The sequence below is a fragment of the Cryptomeria japonica genome, chromosome 4 (genome assembly GCF_030272615.1).
Source record: "Cryptomeria japonica chromosome 4, Sugi_1.0, whole genome shotgun sequence".
NCBI lineage: Eukaryota > Viridiplantae > Streptophyta > Pinopsida > Cupressales > Cupressaceae > Cryptomeria > Cryptomeria japonica.
Window position 1 is genome coordinate 538,607,342 of NC_081408.1, and position 23,476 is coordinate 538,630,817.

A 23,476-nucleotide genomic window follows, 5' to 3' on the forward strand; every position below is an offset into this window, starting at 1 on the left:
ATTTCTCTTTGTAGGTGGATTTGATAAAAAAATGTGGAATCAGTGTCTAGGAGTAGAAACACACCTAGATTGGGTATGCATGCGTCAGTGGTGCTGAAATGCATCTAGGTCAAGTATGTGCACATCTATGATTATAATTGTGTCTTTGATGCAAATATACATGTCTTTGTCATAGAGACGTGTCTAGGCTAAGGGGTCGCATATGCATAGCAAAGGTGCGTTTGGGTAGAGTAGCACCGTGTCTATGCTAAGAAAGCATGTCTATGTAATAAAAGTGCATTTAGGTAAAGTAAATGCACGTCTAGGTAGGTAAAATGTGTTTATGTCTTAGGAGGCCAAAATTGACAGTTCTGTGATGAACATACGATGTCAATTGGATAAGTTGTCAGAGGACTCACTCAATAGGTGCCCTAGGAAAGACAAACTGAAAAACTAGGCTAGAATCAACAACCATGTGATAGACATGCATCACTAATTGGATAAGATGGTGAGAGGATTCACTCAATAAGTGCCCTTAAGTAGATAGATTTGCTAAGATGAATATAGGATAAGTCGTCGAATTGATAAAATCCAACGAGTGCTCTAGCAAGAAATGATCAAGTGTAATGTGATAAACATATACATTAGGATGCAACGCCATGTGATAAACATAAGCACTACGAAAGAGCCTGATGAGAAGCACCTTGTGATAAGCATAGGTACCACTAGGCTAAGATAAGATAAGATAAGTAGCACTAAGTGCTAAACATGAGTACTACTAGGATTGACATGATTGGTTTGATTGGATGCAGGAGTACCTACCTTAGATTGAGTCCAGAGAGAGATTTTCCATAACTCACAGATTACAGACAAATCTTATTGTTGATGATCATGCATCGATTGAGGATATGGGGTTGAGACACATCATGTATATGCCTGAGATTTGAGCAAACACAAGACTTTTGAGTTCTCTTGCAGAGAGAGAGCACTCTGAGACTTGCACATTTCATTTGCCGACTGGTGAGATGTCAGTCACTTTAGAGGATTTATACAGGATATTGAGGATATTGATCAATGGGATCTAGTGGTGTATGATAAGGAGGGAGATGCAGATGTGCTACGACAAGTCTTCAGAGACCCAAAGCTAGAGTTGAGGGGAGGACACTTGAGATGGGAGGTCATATACACCAACGGGAAGACTCTGACGGTAGTGGTAGGAAAAGTGACTAGCGGGTTCCTATGTCCTGACAACGTGAAACACAAAATGGAAATAGGGTGGGGAAAGGCACTATAGATCCTAGCTATAGAGAGGACCAAGCTCGTGTGGGGACCATGTGTTTTGGTGCACTTGTATCATGAGCTCCATCAGTTTGTGTACCTCGGTGGTTGTGGTTTGGGATGCGAGGTCACATTGCTACAAGTTTGGGCCTACGAGCACATAGTTGTGACAAGGCCTATACATTTTAGGTTCAGAGGTCATGGGCAGGCCTATGTACATTTGTATAGTATGATCACTTCCCAGCCATAGATTAGGAAGCTAGAGTACTGGCGGCAGGTTTTTGATGACATCGACAATGTGACCTGGAGACCATATCTGGACTAGGAGGCCTGGGAGGAGGATGTGAGAGAGATACCATTTTGTTTTCATAGCAAGTATCTCATTGGGCAGACTCCCTACATTTTGGATAGACATTTGATTGATAGGGTGACCTGATAGTTTGGCAGAGTACAATAGATGTCACGGGGTTCAGGAGAGTTTTCTTAGACAGTTAGAGAGCAGGTTCATTGGGGGCCAATTTTATCTTATGATGTAGCTCTCACACAATTTTAGTAGATGGTTCCCATGCCATGGGACATATCACTAGATGTGGTTAATGCAAGTATGACTGATGAGTATGCAGCCTATTTTGTTGCACATCCTTTCTCATGATTGACAAGTCTAGGACAGCCTGCTCTGAGATTGGATGATAATGATGACGATAATGAGGGTGTGGGTGGACGAAGGAGGTGACCAAGGAGAGGAGCTAGGAGGATAGTTAGAGGAAAAGGGGGGAAGAGGGATGGAGGGTGAGGAGACGGAGCCTATGGAGGAGATGGAGAAGGAGGCAAACCACCGAGGCCACACAGAGGGAGAGGGGGAAAACCACTACAGGTTGCACCTTAGGTATAGGCATAGGTTGAGGGTGGATAGGGACAAAGGGGATAGGGACAGGAGGAGTTGGAGGAGATGAGGAGGATGAGTTTCTCACACTCAGGGGGATCACACAAGGCCAGGATGATGAGATCAATGATCTTGAGAGAGAGGTGACTCAATTGAGGTGACAAATCTGAGAGGTGACAGATGAGAGAGACCAGGCCATCCAGAGATATATAGCTGCAGAGGAGGCTCTTAGGACAGCTCAGGCTACTCTAGGAGGTGACACATCTTTTGGCTTTTCCTATTGCATCTGGGAAGGTGAGGAGATAGAGTATTGGAGGAACCTATATGTGGCAACAGTCCCACCTCATCTTAGAGCAGGACACTACAAACGAGCCTCCCGATCCACTAGCACAGGACAAAGGAGTTAGAGGGCATCCAATGGTGGGGTTATGGGTCCTCCACCACCACCACCAGTGAGGTCCATAGGTGGAGGCAAGTGAGATGATCCAGGAGCTGGGCCTTTGATTACTCAAATTTTGTTGAGGCATGTTGGCTTCGAGGGAGGGTCTTCATCATAGCTCTTTTGGATCCAGTTTCTGTATTAGTTTCGTATGATGATGTAGACACCTTTGGGTGATTTTGTAGCCATATGAATTTTTTGACATCATTTTATCATGACTCTTATATTATTTTGATATATATATGAGATTACTTATTCCTTGCAATAGCTATATGCATACTAATGTGATGTATTAATGATGATGTTTTTATATGCTTTATGAGATGTGACGATGCAATGTATGTATGCATGTTCTATTATGATTTTATGATGCTTATGAAATATGTACATACAATGCAACATGCTTATATGATCATTTCTGTTATGGATGCATGCATATGATTTTATGATGCTTATGTTTTATGTGATGCTTATATGATGATCATAATGATTATGAGATGACATCTATGTACATGATGTAATGCATTATATTTTTGTACTTTTTTATGTTTATGTTATGCATGATGAAAATGTATATATGCAAATGTATGTATGAGAATAATGCTTATGTGATGTGCTAATGAGTTGTGTGTGCAGAATGTGTTGTTATTGTGATTTTTATATGCATGTAATGAGATGTGCTAACATGTGGTGATGCAAATGAACACTATATGAAATGCATATATTTTTGGCGTGTCATTATACTCAGTCATGTGATACCAAACTACACAAGACTCGAGATGGGACAATGGAGGACAAGTGGAAAAAGAGGATAGAAGGTAGAAGATATGGATGTGAAAGAGCTTCTTGTGCTATTATCATCATTGAGCTTTATTATGGAAAAATAGGCTACAACTATCCAGGTATAGGTTCGACCTAGAAACTCATTGTACCCTTTGCATGGAGATCAAACAATCACAGACAAGGAATGCGCTAGTTCACACTAGACCCACAATATCCTCATATCCTTGGACGAGCCATAGTATTACTAAGAGACAATCCACAAACAACAAACTAGTTGACCATACCCCATCCTCGCCTTTCTAGTCAAAGACATCCTAGAAAAGCTAAAAGACATGTCACGACAAAAGAAAAAATCAAAAGAAAAACAAAGACTTGACACCAACATACAATGAAGTACTCAAATTATTTGTGTTTCTTGCCACATATGTTAATGCATTTGATATGATCACAATGTTGTTATCCTGATAAAGAACAAATTATGTTGAAAAACCATGTTGTTGTCGAAGTCTACCAAAATATTTGATTTATTGAAATCTCACTACTGCTTGTGTGTCATTTGAAATTGGCTAAATCCATGAAACTAATACTTTATTGCGAAGAATAATGGAACTTTATTGCAAAGCGGCGATGCAAGTGATCTTTTATTACAAAGTGTGCATGAAAAGGAGGAATGAAAAAATGATGCTACGCAAAACATGCGATCCCCAAGGTTCCATTTCCATCACTAGATTTAGGATTTTTGCCCCTAATTACAAATTGGACCTAATTTATTATGAATGGAAAGGATGGAAAAAGGTTTATTATGAATGGAAAAATGTTTATTATGGATGAAAAACCAATGTTAGGTAGATCAATAACAAGCCATGGTGGGAATGGGTCAATTTATTATGAAAATGAAAGGTTGTGAGTGTGTGCAAAGTGAAAGGATGAAATTGAATTTTGAAGGAGGGAGGAGCAAAGTCTCTACACATGACTTTAGTAACCCAATTTTCACCATGGTACTTGCCCAGGGTACCACTTAAGTGGTTTTCGCTATTGGACAAATTTATTTCTCTTTAATTTTTCAATTTTCAATTTTTTTTGTGTCACAAGGTGCCTGTTTACCAAGTTTTCACCAAGTAACGATTTTTTTTGTTTTTTTTTGTTTTTACTATTTTTTTGTATTTTTTATTTTATTTTTTGTATTTTTTATTAGGATACTCTAAAAAACTATGTATAAAATTTGTGAAGGTACATGTTGTTGATAGGATCCTCCAAAGGTTCTCCATCAGGTGTTGAGAGCTTATATGCACCTAATCCATATATTGCAGTGATGACGTAAGGGCCAAGCCAATTTGGTTCAATCTTACCCTTTTTCTCTCTGTCTTGTTGATTCTTAGGATTTTCTCTTAGAACTAAGTCACCCACCTTGAATGTGCTAGGATTTACCTTATGATTGTAGTTGTGACTCATTCGTTGCTGATATGATTTGAGATGATTGAAAGCAGTTTGTCTACGCTCATCCAATCATTCCAAATCTTGTAACCAGGAGACCCTGTAGTCTTCATCATTGATGAGATCATACAAAGAGACTTGTAGGGATGGTAATTTGACCTCAATAGGAAAGATGAATTCTTCACCATAGACAAGTGAATAAGGAGTGGCTCCAATTGGTGTGCAAGCACTTGTGCGATAAGCCCAAAGTGTGGGATTAAGTTGGATATGTCAGTTATGGTCAGCATCATCAACTATCTTCATAAGGATCTTGAGGATATTTTGGTTAGACACCTCGGCTTGACCATTACCTTGAGGGTAATATGGAGTGGAAAATCAATCATGAATATAGAAGTGGTCACAAAGCTCATGAACATCTTGATTCTTGGAAGGATGTCTGTTATTTGTGACAATGGAAAGGGGAACACCGTATCAACAAATGATATAATTGAGAATAAAGGTTGCTATCTACTTTCCGGTGACTTGGGTGAGAGGAACAACCTCAATCCACTTCGTGAAATATTTTGTGGTTGTAATGATGAATTTATAGCCACTGGAAGAAGGAGGGTGAATCTTGCCCATGAGATCAAGCCACCACTAGAAAAAGGGCCATGGAGTTGTGATTGGTTGAAGTTCTTATACTGGTTTGTGAATAAGGTCTCCATAAATCTGACACTGCTTACACTTTCTGACAAACTGATATGAGTCCTTTTCCATAGTAGGCCAATAATATCTTGTCTTCATGAGTTTCTTGGCTAAGGTTGGACCACTAGAGTGAGCACCACATATACCTTCATGTACCTCACATAACACAATCTGAGCTTCATCACTTTCTAAACATGTAAGGAGAGTACCATCTAGACCTTGTCGGTAAAGGGTATCAGCTAAGTTGACATAGAGGGAGGGTTGGCAAATTAAGGTAGAGTGTTGGTTGTTAGAAATGTCAGGTGGACAAATATTGTCACAAAGGTAAATGAAAATGCTACCATACCAAGGGTAATCAGGACCAACAACACATAGCATTTATGCAAGAGTGATCTCATACGAGGGAACCAAAATATTATCCACCAAAAACTCATAGTGGGTCTCATTCTGAAACATGTCAACCAGATAAGCAATGGTAGTCATGGCATCGACAGCTCGATTATTATCCCTTGGAATTTGTTCAAAGACTATCTGTGTAAAGTATTGCATGAAATCATCCACCATTTTCTTGCATGACATTAACTTTTCATATTTAGTCTGATAGTCGTCATTTTCTTGATGAATCACAAGTTGAGAATCCCCAAAAACATGAAGTTCTTGGATCTTCCACTATACTGCAATTCATAAACCTATTGTTAATGCTTCATATTCTGCTATGTTATTAGTACAAGGGAATGATAATAAATGACTTAGGAATGGAATCCCCTTTAATTGTGATGAAGAGAATACCTACTCTTGCGTCATGCTACATGTATGAACCATCAAAATATAATTGTCAAGGCTTTGAATTTGTCACCATGAAGTTAGATTCATCTGGGAATTCTAAAACAATGGGAGTGTCATCAATCATAGGTGCATCTGCTAGCTGATCTACAGTGGCTTGTCCCTTCATGGCTTTTCTGTCAACATATTCAATGTCAAGCTCACTCAAAATCATGACCTATTTAGCCAATCTACATGTGAGTGTTGCTTTGTTGAGAAGGTATTTGAATAGATCTATTCTTACGATAATCTTGGTTTTGTGAGTTAGCATGTAATGACATAATTTCTATGAAGAAAAAGCCATGACAAGACACACATGCTCAATTGGAGTGTAATTAAGCTCGTAACCAACCACTGTGCGACTAATGTAATATATAGCTTGTTCTTTCTCATCATGGTCTTGTTGTACCAATAATGCCCCTAGTGTTGTTTGTGTAGCTGATATGTATAGTAATAAGGGGTTTCCTTGAATAGTTGGCATCAATACTAGTGGATTTAAAAGATAGTCTTTGAGAATCTGGAAGGCATGTTGACACTTATCGGCCCACTTAAACTTGATATTCTTGTGAAGTAGATATTGAAAAGAATGACATTTATCTGCAAGTTGTGCAATGAATCTACATATTGATGAATTCTTCCTTGTAGAGATCGCAGTTGGCAGATGTTCTTCTATGGTGGTATTTCCAATATGGCTCTGAATTTTGTTGAATCTGCTTCAATTCCCCATTGTGAGACAATGTATCCAAGGAGCTTCCCGAAGGTCACCCCAAAGACACACTTCTTGGGATTTAATCCGACTTTGTACTTTTCCAAAAGATAAAAAAACTACTGATAGAATGTCGAGATGTGCTTCTCTCGTTATTGATTTGCCCAAGAGATCATTAACATAATCTTCCATACTGACATGCATGAGATCGTGAAAGATAGTTATCATTTCTCTTTGATATGTGACACCTGCATTCTTTAATCTGAAGGGCATGACATTCCAACAAAAGGTACTCCAAGGATAGGTAAATGCTATTTTATGCTGATCTTGAGGTTCTATTTTGATTTAATTGTACCCGAAGAATCCATCCATGAGTGATAGCATTTCATGACCAGCAGTGAGATCTACTATTAAATTAATGTTTGGCAGCGGAAAATCATCTTTGGGACAAGCCTTATTGATATCTCTAAAGGTTGTACATATTCTGATTCTACGATCCAGTTTGTTGGTAGGTACAAGATTGGAAATCCACTCAGGGTAGTCAATCGATTTGATGAAGCCAACATCAAATAGTTTCTCAAGTTCCACTTTTACAAGTAGTGCCACCTGAGGATGCATCTTGTGAATCTTTTTTTTCACCGGCTTGGTGCCTAGAGTGACTATTAAACGATGCATTACCAAGTTAGGATCCAGTCCCAGCATGTCAAGATATGACCATGCAAAATTGATTTGTCGCTCTATGAAGAATGTTATAAACTTTGGTCTTTCAATCTCTGTCAAAGATCGTGTCAAGAAGATGTTGTGTGGTACCTCTTCTATTCCAATAGTCTTGATAGTTTCCTCAATCAACATTGATGAAATTTTCATCATATGATGTCATGGGAAGAGTGTCAAACCTTCCATCTTCAAGAACCTCATAGAGCTTTTCACTGTCAGATACGTCCTTTCTTTTTACTTTTTTTGGGGTCAGACAACACCACAATGTGGTTTTCACCATATGACCCATGATTTATTTTTATTTTTATACTTTTGCGACTAGAAGGTTTGGCACCCTCACCAAAATATGCCACACTATCAATTTCTATGATGTATCCTGCTTTGTGGTCCTCAAGAAAAAGATCATCTCATATGCCAAGGTAGTCAATAAAAGCCTCACCCTTTTGGAATGTGTCAATTCGTGGAGGTCCTTGTTGGTCCCAATCAATGAGTTGTGAATGAACAAGGGGGAGGCCATCGGTGTGTTCAAAATCAACAGGTGTGAGGGTAAAGACACTAGAGTCTTCGGGTATTTCAATGCAATCATCAAGGTCATCACTAGTATTCTCCTCATCAGTCTTGATTGCAAACGAATCCAAATCGATGTCACTAGAAGGACACTCAACAACAAGAGTCTTCACTTTTCACGGTTTTGACCTAGAGCTTTGAGACATAGAGGGCTTGGGATCACAAAATGTTTTTATCCATGGTTCTCTACTATCTTTCCTTTCTTGAGATGTAGGATCTGATAATGTTGCTTGAACAACTCTAAATTGTTTTCTAAACTTCTCTTCTTCAATGGGCTCTCATGGTTCTTTGAATGTTTCTGTAAGCTCGTAGTCACTGGATGAATTGTCTAAACCCCATTCTCATTTGTTAGTCTACAGAATAGTGTGTTTCTTGTTGTTCGTCATTTGTGGATGTAGAATCTATGATTTGCAATGTTGTTTGGGAATTAAGACCACACAACCTCAATGATGCAAATCCAAGTCCTTTAGTATGTTGCTTGTTTGGTGCTAACGCAGGTTGCAACAACTCAATAATACCTTTCTTTTGTAACCCAAGAGGGCCTTTTCCATCATATCCAAACTTTTATAAGAACTTAAAACTCTTTCCATAGTTCACAAATGGTATTGTGATGTGGTCTTGTGTATATTCTTCCTCATGTTCCTTATAAAGCATTTTGTAAAGTTATTCCTCTTCCATCTCACCCCATTTCTTGAATGTAGTGGGATCCCATTTTATGGTAATTATGGATACTTTATTTGAAGGATGTGGTCATCCATAGTCCTTAGGAGAGTCTATTAGTTTTCTTGGGTACATGGTTTGATTCAAGCTATACTCTCTCATTCCTTTATATTTGTATTTTCCTTTGAGCTCACCTTGTTTTGATGTAGAAGCTTTCAATGATTCTGGATCACAATATGTTGAAGATGGAGTTGCTTCTCTATTAATTGGGACTATCACTTCTGGTCTTGGTCATAGGTTATTGCAATATATAAAGGGAATTGGAGTGCCTTTAATCATCACTTCAATCCCGTTGTGAGGGAATTCAATGCATCGATGATATGTTGATGGTACTACTCCCATTTCATGTATCCATGGACGTCCCAAAAGTATGTTGTATGTGAGATCTAAATCAGGGACTTGGCATACCACATACCTTGCCATTGGACCAACTCTCAAAGGTAGAATGATTTTTCCCTTGGATGAGAATTCTTCATCATCATATGATTGGATAGTGATCTTATTTTTTGAATTCATAGTTTGTTCAGAGTATCCCAATTGTAAGATTGTTTTTAATGTAAAAATGTTTAGACCTGCTCCTCCATCTATCAAGACTCATTTAATGTGGTTTTAATGAAGAAAAGATTCAATATGGAAGGGTGCATTATGTGGTTGACATAAATTTGTGTCATTGGCTTCTGTAAATATAAGGCAATGTGGAATGGAAAGGTATCCTATCATTGCTTGAAATCGGTCCATGTTCAGATCAATGGGAACAAAGGTTTCTCTCAATGCTTTGTCAAGAATGGACTTATGTGAAGGGGATATATGCAAAATCTCAAAGATGGAGATAAGGGTGGGTGTCTTCCCTAATTGGTCTATAAGGTCATACTCATTTTGGGTAGATGATGAAGTTGTGGTCTTGGATGGAACACCTTGCAAGGCGACTTTACCCCGTCGAGTTGTAACATTGCATTCAGGGGTTTCATCATTGGGTGGTGAAGATGATGGTCCAATGCCTTTCAAAACAACTTTACTCCTTCAGGTAAGACCCTCGATAGTTTTGTCCTTTATAATAATGGTAGAAACATGATTGTCTCTTGAAATATGGTTAACCGTGGAATCATAATCGTAGGACATTTTGACATAATTAGCTTGATTATCTACTTTGGCTTTTCCCTTATCATGTTTTGAGAATGGTTCCTTAAACATCAGATGTTCCTCATTGGAAGTGTGACCATCAACTTCTATGTCACCTTTGTCAATAAGATCTTGTATTATGTTCTTCAATCTATGACAATTGCTAGTCTTATGTCCCTTGCTCTTGTGATACTCACAAAACTCATCATCTTTCCACTATGCGGGTTTTACTTTTGATACATAAGGTGGATTATCTAGTATTGTTATATAGGCTTTTTTGCAACCAATTTCTTAATTGCTATCTCAATTGGCTCTCCCAATGGAGTATTTTTCTTGGAGGCTTTGATGGAATTTGAGCATTCACTTGATTATTGGAATTGGATGAACTTGCCCCTGGGAATTTTTGGTTTCACAACATTTACATCTACTACCTCATCGTTAATAGTGTTCTTGTTTTTTATCCAAAAGTGGGGTTTATCTTTCCCATTTGATTCATCTTTGTTGTCTTTGAATAACTTAATGTTACCTTGTTCAATAAGGACTTTCCCAACAACCAATCCTTTTTCAATGACTTCTTTAAAAGAAGACAAACAAGCTTTTCTTAGTTCATATCCAATGTCCTTATTAACGTTTTGAGTGAACATTTTGACCATCTATTTTTGTGGGCATCACAAGAGCATCGACTAGACAAACTTCTCCACCGTTGTAAGAATGATGCAAAGGACTCTCCATTTTTTCCCTTGGTATTACACAAAGTAGTCACTAACACATTTGTTTCAATATTGTATGAGAAGTGTTGTATGAAAGCTTCTTCTAAATCACTCCATGATTTGATTCCAGATGGAAGTTGAGAAAACCATTCCATAGCTTGTCCACCTAAACTTTCGGGAAATAGTCGCATCAAATATGCCTCTTCTCTTGCTACCTCAATACAAGTCATAAAAAATTACCTTATATGTGCCTTTGGATCTCCTTTGCCTCTATACTTTCAAATTTTGGTGTCATAAAATGTGGAGGAAAAGGAGGCATTGGAATGCTTTTATCAAATTGATAAGGACATGTGTCCTTCATTGTATAATCTTGCTTTGGTGCATTCATATCTGCCATCTATTTTTGCAAATCTTTGAATTGTCGTTGCAAGTCATTCTTAGGTGGTATCTTGTCTCTTTGAGTTAGTCACATGCCTGAGCCACCAAGCAAAGGAGGAGGGATATAATGTATGTATGGATGGTATTGGTCATAGATGTGTTCATATGGAGGAGGAACATAATTGTAGCTAGCATATTGACCACTTGGTATGGTATTATAATGAGGAGCACTAGGCCTAGGTCGATTATACATATCATGACCCTGAGGATATAAGGTATCATAAGAATGATCTTGAGTAATGCCCCCAAATTTGACATTAGGTCTCCTCGTGTCATGATTTTGAATGCTCCCTTGGGTATAACTGTATGCATTGGCTTAATCTTGGTTGCTATCATGTGTATGAGAATTTGTATTAGCACTCCTCCATGCAAGAGGATGACCATGGGGTTGTTCTTGATATTTCTAGTAAAATTGGTATTAGCTTGAATGTTGGTCACTTCTAGTTTTTGAAATAAAGATAAAGGTGACTTAGGCACGAGACGTTCTCTCCTATTACCACCATTATGTCTTCTATGATTTGCATTGGCTTGATTCACTTGATTTGGATCCTCCTCTAAAATTTGTGACACATCAAAATCATGAGGTAGTATTTTTCTAGTTTGTGCCATCACTTGGAATAAATATTGACTCTCTTCTCATGATTTCTTCAACCAATCTATCGAACCTTGGATCTATGATAGTCTCTTCAATGTTTGTGGAGGTAATAGATGCATTGTCATTGTCTTTGTTGTTCTCATTTTCATTGTTTGATATACTATTGTGATTCTCAAAGGGGTTGTAAACTTCATCTCCTTCAAACTCATAGGTACTCATGTTGAGAGATCTTAGAGCTTCCTTGGCTTCTCTCCTAGACCTTTGTGAATGGGTTTTAACCATGAACAAAACCTTAGCTAAAATGAGAGGTAGAAGAAAAATGTGAAGATTATGGAAGACCAAGAAGGAATATGAGATGGAATGAATCTAAGGTTGTCTTGCAATGTCCAAAAGTATATGTTTAAGATAAGTGTGATCTAAAGTAAGGTGTGGCTTCTAAAGAGATGATAGATCTCTTGATGAGGTAAATTGAACTTGACTAAAGAGGACCAAATGGGACCCTAAGATGATAAATTTGATGTGGGAACCACCTAGTGATATGTTGTAGTATGTTTGCAATAAATGATTAGGACAACAAAGCAACCTTTTGACACTAGTTTGGAAAGTGTGTATGAGGACTACAAATGAGTGACTAAAAATGATCGAAAATATGTTACAAAGTGATGATAAAGATTGGTTGACTAAAAATGGGGTCCTTGGGGAAGCTGCCAAAGAAGCACTTTTGCTCTCAAAACATAGACACGTTGTGAGTTCACAGACGCAGTTTTAACCCACACAGATGCAATTTCTCAATGCACAAACATATTTTTAAACTAATAATAACACTTTCCAATTTTTAAAATGTGGACGCAATGCTGCCCTATGCAGACACGTTTTATCAACATAGACACAATTTAAAGTGACACAGACGATTTTTCTGGTGTTTTGGTAAATTGTAGTCTTTCTAAAACATAGAGGCAATTTTGCCCTGCGCAAAAGTGTTCTCCAAACACAAACGTGATTTTAACTGACATAGATGCGTTGCTGGCAAGATTTTGTAATTTTTCTCAAATTTTTGTTGTTGTTGAGTGTGACAAGATCTTGATGTTTGAAGGGTAGGTAGGAAAAATAATAAAATATGAAGGGGGTAGGTAAGATAAATGAAAAGATAAATGACATGTGTCATGGAGGGAAAAGGCTAATGAATTAATTAAATAAATAAAAATTTATTTAATTAATAGAAGAAGTGGGACCAATTAAATAAATAAAAATATTATCTTCGGACAAGTAGTGTCTTGGTTAAAACATTTCGTTGGTGAAGCGGCCACCAAGGTTCAAACCCTTGTTGGGCCATTGTGCTCGCAGGCCTTGTGTCTTCGTTGGGTTGTTGTGCTCGTAGGTTTGAACAAGTGAAGTGTGGTGATGAGGTCCCCCATTTGTGGCCTCACCAGTTCATAGCTCCAGGTCAAAAGTGTTTCACGTGGAGTCGGATGGCATGTCATGCCAGCGTCATCGGTCACGTTAAAAAGTTTACCAAACAATTAAATTTAAAAAATAAATAAAAATATTTATTTAATTTAGGGAAAGGAAAATTTAAATAATTTTAAAAAATTATTTAAATAGGGAAAGGGGCTAGAAGAGGATAAGTGAATTAATTAAGTAAATAAATAATCTATTTAATTAATAGAAGGCTTAAGATAAAATAATTAAATAAATAAAATATTTATTTAATTATGACATGACAATTTTAGGTGTCTACACAAATTATTATGCTTTTAAACCAAACTATTAGATGCTTACCCATCTTATGCAACCCACCCGAAAATATATAATAGTCAATGAAATAATGCTAAATCAATTGAATAATGAATACAATCTAATTAAACTCCCTCAATTGATGTAACAAGGCTTCCATTGCTCTTCTCCAATCTGTGTGGTAGGTGGCTCTCAAGTGTTGCACTGGGATTTCCTGCATAAGATTGACACAAATATTTTGAAGAATGTGATTCTAGATTGATTTGATAAAAAGGTCTTGTATTTATAGATTTTCAAGAGAGATGGGGTGAGAATTCGAAATGAAGTGTCGATTGATAGATAACTGATTTAGATTGATCAGTTAATAGAGTTGATTGATTTCTTAACTCAGATTGATTGAGTAGTCAACTAGATTGATTGCATAGTGGACTGAATAGATTAGCAAGTTGACTGGGTTGATTGAAGAGATGACTGCTTTGATTGATTAGTCAGAAAAGGTGATTTGGGTGAAAAGGGGAGATTGGAGAGTTAACTGAGTTAACTGATTTGATGAGCCTATTAAGATTTTCAACATGTGTTGTAGGACTTTGAATTGAAATTCATTTTCATTTTGATTTGAATTTGAATTTAGATTTTCGAATGCTGAAATGCACATGAAATTTATTGAAATTTGATGAAATTCAGATTTGGTGAAATGTTAATTTGATGATTTGGAATGAGGTGAAATTCGAATTTGGGGAATTGGAGGAATAAGTTAATTAATTTAAGTAATTTTAAATGAAATTATTTAAGCATTAGAAATGAGGTTAATTAATTATTTAATTAAGGGAATTAATCATAATTAATTAAATAATTAACATTTAATTAATATTTGAAAAAGGGGGTAATGATGAATTGATTAATAGATAGAAATTGAATGATTAGTAATGTAGAAAGTGATGATTTGAATTAGTACAAAGAATTAATTATCTTAATTAAGTAATTAAAGAACTATTTAATTAATTAGGATGAATAATTAGTGTGCAATTAATGAGACATTTTTAGGTGTCTACAATGTTCAAGATAAATAGGTTTTTCAAATACTAGATAAACACCATGCTTAGTTTTGATATTGGCATATCCATTGACTATGGGTTTTGAACACCAATGATTTCTGTCTACGATATAAAAGGATATACTTAATACACAACTTACACTTTATAAAACCATATATGTAAATTTTATATATGAGGATAGTGTTGTTGCATCAACATTGCCTAGGTCTCTCAAGCCAAGGACCCATCTTTATTTGTTTTGATAGTATTAAGATTTTAGTCAAGATTTATTGAATCTAAGAAAGTGTATTGTCAGATTCATTTCTTTTTTCATTAGATATAATAAATCGATATTTTAACTATGATTTTAAATTAAATAAATATGTTTTAGGTCAACCAAAGATTGTAAGAGATATTGCATCCATAAAAATGCATTATAGAACTATTGTTTAAAGTGATTTAAAAAGCTATTTTTAGTTCAATTCATATATATGCATTTTTTTAAATGTGAATGAGGCCCATCTATAATATGTAAATTCATTAGAATATGTGTATAAGTGTAGTATAATAAATATGCATTATAATGTGCACATGGACATTCTAATTGTTATAAGCAAAAAAGTGAAGGTTGTAGGTTATAAGTTATCATAACCCACAAACTTAGATATTTTTGAACATGGATAACACGTCTAGCAAAACTTCATGAATGTGTTTAGGAAAATATAACAATTTTGATGTACACTCTTTGTGTTTTTCGTGATATAATATTAAAAAAGAAATAATAGATATATATATACGTTCTAATTTTTTGATCAAAATATCTTTAAACTTTTCATAAATATTCTCATTTTATAGAATTTGTAAATCGCAAACTCAAATAAACTCTTAGCATTGATTAAATAATATTTATGTATGTTTGAATTTGTGAAAAGTATTTTATTGTGAACAAATTATTGTAAAATATTATATGAGTGCATGCACATGTTCAATTATGTATGGATGTGAAAAGTAAATTATTTAATTTAATTTTTAAAGTTTTTGTTATGTAAATTATGTATTCTTTTCATGTACATAGTAGTAATTCTACTAAGTTTAAATTCAATTTATGGTTTAATATTCTAAAGATATTATATAAAGAATTGTTCCTTTATGTACACCTATGGTTGATCCTGTAGCACCATATATAGTTGGTGAATATAACATCTTTCCACACATTGATACTGAGATTGATAAATTGAAGGCTACTCTAGTTGACCTGGCCAAATTTCAAGGAGTGTATAAGAGTACATGTAAGACTATTTTATTGAGCTTCGAACAAATTAGAGACCAATTTGGTCAAGCACATTCTTATACACCTGAGGTCATAGCTTCTATTCTTGCCCAGATGAGGCAAGATGTTACTGGAGATATTTCCTTATCTCCCATTTAGTGCAATGTGAGTAAAGAAACCATCAAAAGATAATTCTTTCCATACTATGATGGTAAATATAAGGTGAGGGGGTATTAGATCACGACATGTGTGGATCCAACCATGGTTGTGTTGGCACAACTTGTTCATCAATTAGTATTGTCATTGATGACTAACACTTATCGATGAATAAGGCCAAGCTCATAGGCAAGGAGGTGTGGTAAACCCCAATGGTTTACTCATGGCTGCAAACAATATGGAGGATTCAGTGCTTCAAAAATATGCATTATTGACACACTTAAGTAGTATGTTGGTAGAAGACTAATCGGTTGAAGGATAAACAGAGTAGCTGACCGGTCAGTCAAGCACCCGGTAGGTGTTGAGATCAGTTTCTTAAAACTAGCAAATGAAATGATGATGCGGTCACAAGAGGTGACTCAGATTGCAGTTTAGTAGTCTTATGCACGACCGGAACACTCTGGACAGACAAGTGATCAATCTCATTGATGATCATTTACCGGTGGTAAAAGATGAAGAGTTACACTGATGAACTGGTGATATAGGTTGAAGAATGCTATCCACTGAGAATCTCGAAGTAGTGACCGGTAAGCTGGATGCGATGACCAAAGGTGAGTCAGTCATGGCAAGATATCATTAAAAAAATGGCTAGTGAAGTCTACATAAATTAACATCCAATTAAGGTGAGATTTGTGCGGATTTTAAGGTTCGAATTAAAAAAGACAAAACATGACCCAGAGGTTAGTGAAATTATGAGTTACAGAGGCAGATAAGGATGAGTCACTGGTGAGATTGATGGAGAACGCGCAGAGAGAGTGTAGGAAGATATGGAAAGATTTTGAATTTTAAATATACCAAGTGTTAGGTGTAAACTCATTGAGGAATCAATGGGTGTGTATTGGCAAAATATGGTATAAAGGTTTTTGGCGAAAACCAAAAAGATTGATCGTAAAAATTGCAAAGTATAATTTTGAAGAGAGGCGATCCAGCAAGGTGAGAAGAGGGTAGAACTGCTAAGTGAATAGAAAAGTGGTGAAGAGAGTGTGCAAAGCTTGGATAGTGTGAAGAGCAAAGAAATAATGCAGAGCACCAGTAGAGTGCAGAGCAAGTGTAACTGGTGGTCAAACCGAAGAGCTTCATTTGGATCTAATTAAGCTAAGAGTAGCTATTACAACAGATCATTCTCTGTGTTGTTTTCTAATAGCTACATTAGTAAAATCCCTTAACCGGGTGGACTTTAACAAGTCCCTTTGTAAAATCCCTTAACCGGGTGACATCTTAAATGATGATCCTAAGTCCTTTAACAAGGCTACCTCTAACAGGGTAAAGGTTCTAACATGCCTTAAAGAAAATCCCTTAACTGGGTGGCACCTAACAGTGTTTTTGTAATCTCCTAATAGGGATGGCTCCTCACTGGGCGTACTCCAAAAGAATGCATATTTTGTGAGTTTCTACTCACACCGTAGTTTTCTCCCATTTGGGTTTCCACGTGATAAATATTGGTAGTCATGTGTGTTTGATTTTATGTGTGCATGTTTCTTATTAATGCTACTTATACTAATAAGTGTTAAGTTTGAATATAAATTTTGATTAAGGTTAAATATGGAACAAATCGGTATAGTGTTGATTCACTCGTCCCCTCTCAACACCGGTTGGGACTAACAAGTTGATTTGATTTACCCTTGGTTTCTTATATCCCATGGTTGTTTTTACAATAATGATTAAATTTTATTATACTTTGTACAACACTTGTATGCTAAGGTTCATTTGGGCCTCAACATCAACTACTATGGTGTACCAGACTATTCTGGTCATAGTAGTAAATAGAGATTAATATCTTAAAGCGGATTGAGTGGATCTAGATTATACGGCCTTGGTTGGTCAAAGGATGCCAGCTATCTCCCTAGCTCTAGCCCCCACAATAGATCAGGTGGTCATTGCTTCCCAAAAGAAAGCAATTGACAATGTTGGAGATATTGTAGCTACTACTGCTAGGATATCATCAAATCATGTGGGTCGATACATGGTGATTCACCCACATTCAATATTCTCTATAGGTGGCACATCTAGTACCAATGATCCTTATTCTATTGTGGGCATCATTTTGCTAACGGATATAGATGGTTTGATAGGAGATGGTATGCATCGAGAGATGTCTTGTTGTTTAGTTGCAGACCTATTGCATGCATATTATCTTATATTAGGGCATCTTCAAATCCCTTTACATGAGGTTCAAGTTGAGGTGATTGATGAAGAGGTGTTAAGACTGAAAGGAAAACCTTGAACCAATCAATCTCTAAGGTTCACAACTCAACCAATACGCTTCTACCAAAGGGTCCTACACAACACCAAGTCACTCTATAGTTCCATGTCACTCAACAATACCTTATGAGACTCAAAGGCTCCAATATTTCCCCTTCCAAACAATAAAACACTCACAAGTCTTGAGTGACTACACACACCTTTTCTTACATGAGTGGGCTACTACTAGGATTTAGGGGTTTGAAGGGCCCACTTGAATAGTTGAACACAATAACCCCTAGAGGGGTGTTATTACATCATCTTGACACAAATTAAATAGGATTTCATGATCTAGACTCTTTGTACCATCAATTTTGACTCGCTTGCTCATAGACAGACCTAATTGCAATTAGGCCTCCTTTTGGGGTAATCAAGTAATAACTTTTTATTCCCAAAGGATATAGATAAAAAAAAATTGTATTTCCAAACACCCTTTTGGGAGTCCTCAACAATATCTCACTTTTAGGTTCCAAGAAGATTTGCAGATATCCCAACCTATACTGCACCAACTGACCTAATAGGGCTATTAGGCCTTCTTGACTTGACACCTTCCAAAATATTGTATGATCCTCCTACTTGATGACTTTTCCTGACCATTTAATGTTATATCAACCTCCAAAACACTCGTCTACAACATTCAAACCCCTTCCCTGTTCTTTGCAATTCAATTCACACGTATTGTCCTCATTCAACTGGTCTGTCACATGATGATGCCAAACCTATGAATTCTTCATCAAACACACAAAAATGTTGGGGCAACCTTTGGGAACTAGATTCTGACCTATCATATAGAGGCCTATCATATTCTACAATTTCAAGATTCTTGACTAAGAATTGATAGGCCAAAGTCCATTACATTAGTCAAAACCTAGGGTTTTAAGGGTTTTAGAAAACCCGGTAAAGTATTGCTTGCCAAAAAAAATAGAGATCACTTAAAAACTTCAAACCACTTGAAAAATAAAGGTAAGTCACTATAGTTTCAGGATCTATATCATAATCATGCTTTCCAATCCACCTTCAATGAGGAATCAACATAAAATTATACGGTTATATGAATTTCCAACACTTTGATGCTTGTATTATGCTCCAACTAACAACAACCTTACATATTTTGGTCTTTGGAACATTTATAGGTTCTTCCCCAATGACCACAACCATCTCCAACTGATTTTCAAGTGAACTAACCATTGGAGTACAAAACCAACCAAAGTTGCAAAATTGTCATGACAACAAATGGACAACTTTTGCAATTTGTAACCAACTTAGACTCCAGACTGCCTTAGGACCCTAAAGTTATCACATATATTTTGTTTTCATTAAAAATGACTCAAATAATCCTTGGCCACTTGGTCTCACAATTTATACCATTGTGACCCTTATTAACCCAAATTGCTCTACAAGACCCTAAGTGACAATTTGACCCACACTTGGACAAAACTTGTCACACTCCTATTACACTTATTACATCAATGACCCGTGGGGTCTCATTACATTCATCCTATATTATTTGAAAACCAACATTACCTTCATCCATGCCTTCATAGGTGGTTCTCCTGCACCATACTCCCTGGGTGAAATTTGTCTCAAGTCCTCTTAGAGACCAACTGCTGCAAATCACCACCCTTCTTTTTGATGTCTTCCTCCAGCATCCATGTAGCTTCTTAGTCAGGAAGTCCTTTCCATTTAACCAAGTGATCAAAATAGGTATTGTGTTTTATATTCTTGGCTTCCCTGCTATCCAAAATGCACTCCATCTTAGGCGGATCCTTAGATGGGAGGTGTTTCATCCATTCTTCATCTTCCAGAATAGTTTCACCTTCACTTTCTCCTACAATAGGAATCTTGTACAATGCTAGATCAGAAACATTGAATATGGGTGAAATAGAAATATCATTAGGGAGTTCAATTTTATAAGCATTTGGACCATATTTCTCCAAAATTTTACAAGGCCCAATCTTTCTCATCATCAACTTGCTATGGCTTCCCTTTGGCAACATATTCATGTTAAGATGAACCATAGCCATGTCACCTACCTGGTACTACACATCTCTCCTTCTCTGATCCACTCTTGCCTTAGTCTTTTGACTGTACCAGTGTAGGGTATCCCTGACTTATTGGTGAACCACTTTTATAGCCGTTGTGAATTCATCAACATGTCCCCTCCTCTTGTCCAATCCCTAAACATATCTCAATTAAAAAACTCCTCTTGGATGACTACCATACACAATCTCAAAAGGATCAGACCTGTACTCCTGTTTGTTGAATCATTATATGCAAATTCTGCATAAGGTATCACCACATCCAACTATGTCTATGCTCTCTTGTCAAACATATGAGAAGGTTTCCCAATGACCTATTCACAACCTCAATTTGGCCATCAGTCTGAGGGTGATAGGTTGAGATAAAGGACAAGTTTGTACCCAATCTTTTCCACAAGGTTCTCCAAAAATGTCCTACAAATTTGTTGTCCCTATCAAGCACAATACTCAAAGGAAACCCTTGGATTCTGACAATTTCTTTGAAGAACAAGCATGCAATATAGCTAGCATCATTGTTGGTTTTACAAGGAATAAAGTGAGCCATCTTTCTGAACCTGTCTACCACAACAAACACACTGTCATGAATAGTCTTTGTCTTTGGAAATCCCATCACAAAGTCCATACTCAAACTTTCCCAAGGTCTACTTGGTATAGGAAAAGGTTGGTACAATCCTGCATTGGTTGATACCCCCTTTGCTCTCTAACACACAGGACAATTCTCAACAAACCTTCTGATATCAATTTCCATCCTTGGCTAAAAGTAAAATATTCTAACTAGGTCCAAGATCTTATTGAGCCCAAAATGACCTCCTAAACCACCACTATGTTTCTCCTTCACTATATTATCCCTCATTGAACACTTAGGGATACATAGTTGACACCCCTTGAACAAAAGACCATCCTGCAAGTTGTAGCCAGAAAACTCACTATGGAAAGAATTTGCAAACTCACTGCATACCTTATAGATTTTCTTAAAATCTTGGTCCTCTTCATACAATCCTTTGAGTGCCTCAACACCCATGCTTTGCAACTGCACTTCTTGCACTATCAACACTCTCGTACTTAGAGCATCTGCAACCTTATTGGCTATTCCTTTCTTATGCTTGATGATGAAGGTGTATACTAGGAGACTTTCAACCCATTTCATATGCCTATGACTGAGCTTCTACTATCCATTCAAAAAAATAAGAGCATGATTGTTAGTATATACAATAAATTCCTTAGGAAGCAAGTAATGCCTCCACTTTTTCAAAGCTTGTACCATGACATACAACTCTAGATCATATGAGGAATACTTCCTCTTTGCTTCATTCAGTTTTTCATTGAAAAAGGCCACCGGTCTTCCATCTTGGCTCAATACTACTCCTATAGCCAACTCAATTGCATCACATTCAATGGTGAAGACCTTACTAAAATCAGGCAATACTAGGACTGGGTACTTGGAAAATTTATGTTTCAAACACTCAAAACTCTTATCTGCTTCTTTGGTCCATACAAACTTCACCTTACCACCACCCTTGATGGTTTCTAACATAGGTGCACAAATATCACTATAATTCCTAATGATTTTTTTATAAAATGTTGCCAAAACATGAAAAATTCTTACCTCTCCCACTGTCTTGGGTGTAGGCCAATTCAAAATAGCCTCTACCTTGGAAGAATCTTTCTTCAAGTCACCCTTAGAGATGACAAAGCCTAGGTAAACCAATTCCTACTTCATGAAGTCACACTTTTCCAAATTTATCATCAACTTTTGCTCCTGCAGTCGCTTCAAGACTATTTGCAAGTGTTTCAAGTGCTCCTCATTTTTCTTATTGAACACCAATATGTCATCAAGGTAGACTACCATAAACTTCTCTATAAACTCCTGCAACACTTCATTCATTAGTATCATAAAGGTCCTAGGGGAATTTGAAAGATCAAAAGGCATCACAAGCCACTCATACAACTCTTCATTGGTTTTAAATGAAGTCTTCCACTCATCACCCTCTCTTATCCTTATCTGATGGTACCCACTCTTGAGGTCAATCTTGGAGAAATAGGTAGCTCCCTCCAAATAACCCATTAGATCCTCTATCCTAGGAATAAGAAACCTATATCTGATGGTTATCCTATTGATGGCCCTAAAATCAATACAAAGCCTCCATTTCCCATCCTTCTTTGGGGCTAAAATAGTAGGTATTGCACATGGGCTAAGGATATTTCTCACTAACCCTTTGTCTAGGAGCTCTTGGACTTGTCTTGCTATCTCTTCATTCTATTGTGGGGTCATTTTATATGCAGCCTTGTTAGGGAGTACTGCTCCTGGAATAAGGTCAATATGATGGCTAATATCTTTGATAGGTGGTAGGGAATCAGGTATGTCTTCTACAACCACTCCTTTGTATCTCTCAAGTAGTTCTTTGGCCTCCTTAGGTCCTACCTCATTCACACCCTTCTTCCTTTCTTCCTTGGGCTTCACAATCAAAGCAAAACCTACTCCACCTTCCTCCTTTAGTGTATCTAGGAATTATTTTTCTCACACCATCATCACACTAGATCCTACCTATTGTGGGTCCCCTTCTACCAATGACTATATCCTATAAGTCACACCATCCTTTTGGAGAGAGTAAGCATTCTTTTCTCCATCATGATGGGCCTTCCTATCATATTGCCATGGCCTGCCAAGCAAAAGATGACAAGCATCCATAGGAAGGACATCACACAAAATCTTGCTTTTATACCCCCCCAATGTTGAATTATATCCATGCTTGTTCATTTATGAGTATGTGTTGCCCCTTGTTCAACCAACTGACTCTATATGGACAATTATGGGGTATCCTCTCCAAGTTCAACTTATTTACAACTTCCAAAGATATAATGTTATTAGTAGAACCTGGCTCTATTACAACTTTACAAACCTTACCTTGACTCTTGCAGTTGACTCTAAACAAAGCCCTTATTTGGGGTGGCTCAGTCTTCACTGGTTCCTTGAGTAGTGTCCTCTTTATCATCAGGTTCTCTCCCATTTCTCATGTCAAATTCACTTTCGAAGATGTCACACTCCTTGCATCTTGTTGAATCAAAGT